The sequence below is a fragment of the Macrobrachium nipponense genome, chromosome 39, assembly GCF_015104395.2.
Source record: "Macrobrachium nipponense isolate FS-2020 chromosome 39, ASM1510439v2, whole genome shotgun sequence".
Classification (NCBI taxonomy): Eukaryota; Metazoa; Arthropoda; class Malacostraca; order Decapoda; family Palaemonidae; genus Macrobrachium; species Macrobrachium nipponense.
The window spans coordinates 172,984-182,821 of NC_061099.1; positions in this window are offsets into that span (position 1 = coordinate 172,984).

Here is a 9,838-nt window from a genome sequence, read left to right on the forward strand (position 1 = left end):
CTTCTGAATTGTTGAAAAAGGCTACTGGAAACAAACACAAAGATATTGACAACATACCAGTAATCCCCATTTACAGCTTCAAAGCAGTCTTCATTTTCAAGTGTTCCCAAGCCTGGAAAAAGACTAGGCTTTCATCACAATATGGTGGGTATCTATCTATTATTAAATGGGTATTACACATAAACACCACAGGGCAGTCTTTCTAAGCATGTCACAGGACAGTCTTTCTAAGCATGTCTATACTATTCCCAAGTAGATATACGTTCATAATAGCATTACATATGAACCTGTTGACATACCATCTATGCCATATCAAATAACATCAATTAAACTGTATATGCCTGATAAAAGTAAAATTACTATTTGTAATTTATATAACCAACCAACCAAATTTCAATGCAAATTTCAGTGATTTTTCTGAACTTTTTAGCAAAAGTATACAGGAACCACTACTTATAGTAGGAGATTTTAATGCACATAATCCATTATGGGATATTAATAACCCCACCGACACATCCGGAATCAACATAGAGAATACTATAATGAAACACAACCTGTATTGTCTCAATGAAAGTGAAGTTCCAACATATTTTTCAAATACACACCTAACCTTTTCTTCAATTGACATTTCATTATGTTCAAATGATGTAGCGGAGAAATTTGAATGGAACGTCCTAGACGATTCATACACAAGTGACCATTTCCCAATCATTCTGAACTACTTAAGTAATGTCAAAATATTGCCACCTACAAGATATAATATCCAAAAAGCTAACTGGGATAAATATTTCCTATACACACGAAACATACCACCATTCCCACATAATGAAGATCACAATACTACATGTGAATCCTTCTCAAACTTCATAATAAATGCTGCAGATAAAAGTATTCCAAAAACCAAAACACATTCCACAAAATCCCCGTGTCCCATGGTGGAATCCAACATTAACAACATTAAGTAAAATAAAACATATATTGAGTCGCAATCTAAACAGACTCAAAACTCGCCTTAAATCACTCAACAAAATGCCCTATAGTATAAACATATTAAACAAAATAGTTATAACAAACATAACAATTAACCCTCTTACGCCGGAGCCCTAAAAATCAAAATAAAACTCTCCCGTATGCCGGGCCTGGTTTGGAATGAGCGCGGAAGTGGAAAAAATAATCAAAAAATTACAACGCGCGTACTTTTGAAGATTAAGAGTTCATTTTTGGCTCCTTTTTTTGTCATTGCCTGAAGTTTAGAATGCAACCATCAGAAATGAAAAATAATATCATTATCATATGTAAATAATGCGATATATGGTAGCAAAAAAAAAGAAAAATTCATACATAATTGTATTCAAATCACGCTGTGCAGAAAACGGTCAAAGCTAACCAGTTACTTTTTATTGCGTTGTATTGTACACTAAATTGCGATCATTTTGATATATAATACATTGTAAAACAATAAAAGCAACACCGGAAAATTTTATCACAAAATGATGTACGAATTCGTAACGAGCGGACGTAAAAAAATGTTATTTTTCAAAAATTCACCATAATTCTAAATAATGTTCTAGAGACTTCCAATTTGTTTCAAAATTAAGACAAATGATTGAATATTACGATACTGTAAGAGTTTTAGATTAGAATTGCAGATTTCGACCATTTCGGACGAGTTAAAATTTGACCGAATGTCGAAATTTTAATATATATATTTTTTATATGGACATATTTCAAAGATGGAAAAAGCTACAACCTTCAATTATTTTTTATTGTATTCTTCATGAATTTGCGCACATTTTGATATATGAAACTCTATAAAAAGGCTAATATGAAAAGGAGCAAATATTAGGATAATGCCATGTACGTATTTCGGAGACTTGCGGCCGCGAATCGGCGCGCGGAGTGAAGGTAAATATATTTTTCAAAAATTCACCATAAATCACAATATTGTTTTAGAGACTTCAAATTTGTTTCAAAATGAAGAAAAATGACAGAATATTACTAGGCCGTAAGAGTTTTAAGCTTACAATTGCGTTTTTCAACTATTTCGGTAGAGTCAAATTTGACCGAACGTGGTTTTTTTTCTATTTATCGTGATTTATATGCAAATATTTCGAAAAAAGAGAAAAAACTACAAACCTTCAGTCTTTTTATTTTAGTTGTATTCTACATGAAATACGCATTCATTTTCATATATAAAACTTTATGTAACAGCTAATTTTAAATGGTGCAAACATTTCGACAATCGCACAAAAAAATTCTGATTTTTTCGGAAGTTACCCGCGCGAACGTAATGTTTTTTTTTCATAAATTCACCATAAATCGAAATATTGTGCTAGAGACTTCCAAGTCGTTGCAAAATGAAGGTAAATGATTGAATATTACTAGAATATAAGAGTTTTAGCTTACAATTGCGTTTTTCGACCATTTCGGTAGAGTCAAAGTTGACCGAAAGTTGAAATTTTTGCACTTAACGTTATGATCTAAAATATTCAAAACTGATAAAAGCTACAACCATGGGTTGTTTTTTGTTGTATTGTGCAGGAAATTGCGCACATTTCCATATATAAAACTTTATGTAACGGCAAATTTAAAAGGGTGCAAACATTAGGACAATCGCACGAAAAAATTTATCGGAAGAGTTATCGCACGAACGTAAGGAAAAAGTTTTTTCATAAATTCACCATAAATCGAAATATTGTGCTAGAGACGTCCAATTTGTTGCAAAATGAAGGCGAATGATTGAATATTACTATAATGTAAGAGTTTTAGCTTACAATTGCGTTTCTCGACCATTTCTGTAGAGTCCAAAGTTGACCGAAGGTTGAAATTTTTGCACTTATCGTTATTTATATGAAAATATTTCAAAACTGATAATAGCTACAATCATGAGTATTTTTTAGTTGTATTGTGCATGAAATTTCGCACATTTTCATATATAATACTTCATGTAAAGGATAATTTAAAATGGTGCAATAATTATGTCAAAGTGACGAAATAATTTCCGAGATGTGTCACTGATACTTTTTAGTGCGATAAAAAGAAATTCGCGCTTGCGCGCCTGCGTAGCGATTGTAAACAAAACAACGCCTTGATCCGTGAACTCCCAGTATCCCCCAAGGCGCGTGATACAAAAGTTTTCGGCTGGTAGGCCTATAAGTATTTTTCCGCGAATTTTTAAAAAAACTTTTTTGAGCCGACGTATGATACGTCCAATCGGCATACGGGAGACATTTTGACTCGACGTTTAATACGTCCAATCGGCGTAAGAGGGTTAACCACATTAAACCACTATATAACAAATATACAGCCAAATTTAGAAAAACGGTAATAGCTGAAAAAATCGCATCATGGAAGGAATATGTCTCAAACATATCTTCAAACACATCCACAAGGGATGTCTGGCAAAAGATAAGGAAAATCAATGGAAAACATATAAGACCTCCAAGAAGTGCAATACATTTAAATGGAAAAATATACCATGATACTTATGAAATATCAAACATAATTGGGAAACATTTTGAAAAACATCAGTGCTTACTCCAGCCTAGATACACATTTTCAAAGTATCAGAAAACAAAAAGAAAATATAATACTCAATTTTGAAACTCTTGAAGACCTGGAATATAACTATATTTTTAACATGGATGAACTAGATAATGCCATCAACTCTTGTCATCCCTCTGCACCAGGATATGATAAAATATCATTTGAAATGATTAGAAAAATTAGCTCCTATAGCTAAATCATATTTATTAAAATTTTACAATAGTATCTGGCTAAAACGTGTCTTTCCTGATAAATGGAAACATGCCATAATTATTCCAATAAACAAACCAGGAAAGGATGCAAGTAATCCATCCAATTATAGACCGATATCTCTAACAAGTTGCCTATGCAAAATCTTAGAAAAAATGGTTAATGCACGATTAACGTATGTAATAACCAAAGAATCCATTTTAACACCAACACAATCTGGTTCAATAGCTGGCAGATCAACCCTAGATCCCTTAACACATTTAGAAGATCATATCAAAAAAGGCTTTGAACAAAAGAAATTAACAGTAGCTATATTTTTTGATATAGAAAAAGCATACGATACAACATGGAAACATAACATCATGCAAAAACTCCACTCCAAGGGACTAAGAGGCCACTTACCAATATTTATTAAGAACTTCTTAACAAACAGAACTTTTCAAGTAAGAGTAGAAAATTCCTACTCAGTAACCTATAAACTGGAAGAAGGAATCCCTCAAGGTAGTGTCTTGAGCTGTACATTGTTTGCTTTAGCAATCAATGACATTACTATAAATTTACCAAGTGGTGTAAAAAACAGTTTATATGTTGATGACTTTGTCATTTACTATACGAGTAGTAATCTGAGACATGCTCAGAGAGTTCTCAGTACTGCCATTTCAAATATATGTAGTTGGGCAAATTCAGTTGGATTTAAATTTTCAACTGATAAAACAAAAGCAATCGTCTTCTACAAAGACAAAAGGTGGATGAAGAACCAAACAATCAAACTGCATCTTTATAGCACTGAAATACAATTTTGTACAAAAATCAAGTATCTAGGAGTAATATTTGATCAACATTTAAATTGGAAAGAGCACATCAAATACATTAAAGCCAAGGGCATCAAAGCCCTTGCCATATTAAAAAAGTTATCACACACTAATTGGGGAGCAAAGCGAGACATTTTATTAATGATATATAAGGCAACAGTCTTATCCATAATAGATTACTGCTGTCCAATATATTCATCCGCCTCAGAATCACTGCATTAAAATCTCTCGATGCAGTGCACCATGAAGGCGTGCGATTGTGCACAGGAGCTTTCCGATCGTCCCCAACCAAACTCACTTTTGGTGGAGGCAGGTATTTTGCCCTTAAACATCACCGTAATTTAATAACAATACAAAGAGGTCTTTCAATGCAAGCGGGATCGTCTCCTGCAACTTACTGCTTCCAAAACTGTAATCAAGTAACAGCAGTTAATAGTACATAGCTCTTTCCCAAAAAGAGCTAGATACATAATGAACATACATAATATGAATCCAATTTTTCACCCACCAATGGAATTGCCACCACCATGGATTTTAAATAGAGTAAAGATATGTACCTCCCTGTCTTACCTACTCAAAAAACAAATGACAAGTACGGAAATGTACCGCCAACATGCTTTGGAGCACATTAGAAGAAAAGGCGACAAATTTATGATATATACAGACGGCTCCAAAAATAATGTTGGAGTAGGAGCATCTGCATATTCGAAAAATATGTTAAGTAAAAAAAGCCTACCTTCAATATCATCAGTATTTACTGCTGAAGTCACAGCCATACAGATGGCTCTAGATATGATATCTGAGGCCAAAAGCAAGTGTCTCTGTAATTTTCAGTGACTCACGCTAGCGCTATAGATGCAATAGGACAGTATAAATCAGGAAACCAAATAGTACAGGAAATTCAAATAAAAATTCATCAACTCCTCCAATCAGGAATATCAATGGAATATGTTGGATCCCAGCACACGTGGGAATAAAGGAAATGAATATGCAGACTCTGCTGCCAAATTAGCCTGCACTATCCTCCAACAATTTCATATGCCCCAGTGTCAGACTGGGTAAAATCAATTAAAACATTAATTTACCAGGATTGGAAAGAAGAATGGGCCTCGGTGCCAACAACAAACAAACTTAAAAATATAAAAACTGAAGTCTATGCATGGAGGACATCCTCACAGGAGGAAAGAGCAAAAGAGGTGATCCTAGCAAGGCTACGTATAGGACACACAAGATTCTCACATGGTCACTTGATGTCAACACCACATGCTGACCCAGTGAAATGTAACAGATGTCAAACACCCATGACAGTACAGCATTTGCTTGTTGAGTGCCCAAATTGGACCCAGCAAAGATCTATTTATCTGCGGAGTTCAGAAATGAAAAATATTCTTGCGGAAAGCAGGGATTTTTCAATTAATAAAATCATAAATTTTTTAAATAAGACGGGTTTCTTCAAATAAATAAAGTCTAATTTTTTTTTTTTTTTTTTTTTTTTTTTCAGGATTGATCCCTGAGAACCAGCCCGAGAAGAGTCTACTCGAGACTCAGAGGTCTGGAAAAACTAACACCTATTAATAATAATCCCAAGTAGATCTTGAACAAATCTGATTCTTGGATATTTTGGCATTACTAAATTGGCTTCATCCTTGCTATTTCATCAGTAGCAGTTACAATCTCAAATATTTCTGCCATAAAAACTTATGAAACCAAGACCACCTTTACAATAAGACAAACTACTGTCTATAAAACTTTTCACTCCCAAATGACCAAAAGGCTAGTTCAGAAACTTCTCATATCTATACCATTATCAAGTAAACTAATGCCTATGAAGGTAAAACAGTCTCCCCCCAGCATCAAACAGAATGCGCAAGGATGTAAAATCTACTGCTGTCAACTAATACCAGTATGGTGTTATATAATCTGAAATCTTAAAATTGGTGAAATGAATTTTACATCTAGTTGTATAATTATTTTGTGGTCTGCAATCCATTTACTATACATGGAAAAATTCCAAGCACCTAGACATCCATTGAAAGACCTTTTAAATGTGAACTTGTGATAGAATCACTGTAAACCCAAGGCTACTACATAGTACACATGGCATTTGTTAGCCTTTATTTTCCTTATGAAGAATCTTGAACTATTCAGTTCAGAGGGGCAAAAGTGCCTTAAATTGCATTTCTTTCCAACCATCACCATTTGTGATCCAACAAATGCAAAAAAAACTCTATAAAGCATGGAATGTTACATGAGTAACTCTTAGGACTCCCTTTTCCTTGGCACTTTCTCTCAAGGGAATATCTGCTACTGACCATGAAAAGTTATCATAATTCAGTAGAAGAAACCTACTCATATAGAACAAGCCCACAGGGCCACTAACTAGCTCTTGGCAGATAAAGTGGATCAGAGATCAATGGTGAATGTGAAAGATCTCTGTTGAAATAAATGAAAAAGTGACAAATGAGACCATCTGTCAATGGTCCAAGTCATAAATGATACTAGTATTAGGAAACAGAAACCTGCCACCACAAACCACTATCTAAATTTAGAGCCAATTCTCTGGCAGAAGCAAACATCAACATCAGAAAACATTATTCCAGTAAAGGAAGTGAAATTTACCTAGAACAGGTTGCATTATAAATATGAGAGGATGGATGTATGAGTTTTAGGGCAAAAGCCCAGGCACTGGGGCCAAAGAAGCCATTCAGCGCCGTAATGGAGATTAAATAAATAAATTACATTATGAATGAGTTAATAAGAGTATGAAGAAAATGGTTCATATATAAATTACCATATGAGAAATGAATGGATTAATGAAGAAAATGCTTAATAAATAAATATATATATATATGATGAGATAGATAAAAAATTATTAAATTTTATTAAAATATTTGTAGACTTTTAAAAAGGAGATGAGAGCAGAAATATCTGCTTCATCTCCCAAAATATCACAAAGGGATTTACCCCTAAGATCTCTCTCTCTCTGGTTAAAACATCTGGGGCAAGCAACCTAAATATGAGAGGACTTTCAGATGTTTCTCAAAGTTGCACATAGAATAGGTACGAGATCTGCTGATAAAGCTTTTTAGTTTTACTGGAATTCAGCCTCATACCCCACTGACTACAACAATTCCCCTGATTCAGTCCATGTCCCAACTGAGGCTGAAGGGCAGCACGAGTTCTCATGAGACTTCACTACACCCACAAGCGTGGCAACGTAAGACATACTGAAAAATATTGTTTTCCAGGCCAACAACCAAATCACTTGTATACACTAAAAAACAAGTGGACCAAGAACACTACCCTGTAAACTTCAGACACAATAGGTCTTGGTGCACTAAAGATCCCGTCCTCAGGAACTCGCTGCTGCTGACTACTACAGGCCACCAGTTCCTCAACTAGCTGGACAAAATCGAATACACAGAAATAAAAAAAATAGCCATGTTGACCTATGGAAATTGAAGTTAGCCATTCATTGTGAATGAACTAAACATAGAATTTAGCCAAGGCCAAGCACTGGGACCTAAGATGTCATTCAGCGCTGAAATGGAAATTGACAGTAAAAGGTGCAACAAGAGGAAAATATTGCAGTTGCACTGTGAATCAATTATTAGGAGGGTATGGAATGCAAGAAGGAAGAAAGCAAATATGAAAAGATGTACAATAGGAACAAAAGGGGTTGCAACAGGGGGCCAAGGCACACTGCAAAGAACCTTAAGTAACCCTAAGGAGAGCCACTTACTATGCTTTGTATTACAGTCTCCACAAATAACAAATAAACTTTTGAACACCGAGATTTAGTCCTACTAATTATTTCCAGTCTCTTTTGGAAAGGATTGGTATGGCTCAGTCACAGGACTCAAAATTTGTAAACTTCATGGTATCCACACAAAAATTTACTGATGATGAACAGGTCATCCGGACTCGAGTATATACAGCCATGCCTTGCACATGTGGTTACCATAAATAAAATCATGGCCATCAAAGCCCAAGATTAAAACCTCAACCTTACGCCCAATTATTTGAGTACTAAAGGACTATGTAATTTTATTTACTGTAATGCATAACTGGCCCAAGGTTTCCCGTAACGAATTAAAATTAACAGTAAGAAAAAAAAAAAAAAAACTTATCCTGCACTCAACAACAGTACATTGTCAGAATCAACAACAGTATTTACATTTACAAAAATTCTTTCAAGTATAACAGAACGTTACCATATGCCATTGAAACAAACATCAAAAGCATTTGGTAGACAGTGGGTCCGGCACACCTTGCAAGGTACATGAAATCTGCCAGGTTTGACACAACTGGGGAAGGAGTCAGGATAAATTTAAGATATAAAACCTCGGAAGGAAAAGATTAGGTACGTAAATCATGTGCCAAAAGTCTGGATACACAAGATAATCTGTGTTTTACTCCCAAAGCCTCATACATATATTACTCATTTAAATTAAAATAGTTTAGGGCGCATGCTTTATACAGAGGTCTGCAAACCAGTTGTAAGAATTCTCCAAGAACCATGCTGAAGATTCAAAATACTACTAAAAGATCCTTAGCGCTCATGTAATGACATTTTTTCCTTAACCTTGCACAAACACATCAATACAAATAATCAAATATTATCTCACCTCAAAAAGGCTATAAGCTTATCCCCAATCATTACCTGGTTTTGCACCATCCAAGTTTAAATAAGGAGTGTTCAGTTATGTCATAAGTGCATAAGGATATTCAAGTGCCTGGTATTCATTATTTCCGATATATACCTGGAATTTAACGAAACTAATAGAGATAATATTTTAGATTTCTAACTTTCTTCTGTGACATTTAAGAGGTTCTCCTCTCTACTATATTTGTCTGGTCAATCCCAGACTTGGAAGTTATGCTTGAAAAGTCTTAGGTACAGCACTGACAACCTGATTTGAGCTACATTCTTCAGTGGAATTGTATTCTACTCTGATTTTGCTGTCTCCAGGAGTGTCAAGAGCCTTCTAGCAATGTGCAAGGCAAAACCAAGTTACTATTAAGGGTGGTCTAATTCTGAAAAGACGCACATATTGACGTACTGAGGATACAGACTGCTGTGACAGCTTCAATGGCATGGAACTTGCCTCTTAAACTAAAACTTCTCGTGTTAATAGTACATAATACACATTATTTCTACCTGTTCTAGTCAAAATCACTTGGTATTAAAACTTTTTTTTTTTTTTTTTTACAATGATGAGATTGCACCTTGCATTTTCAGGAACATCACCTCATAACATGTCATTCAA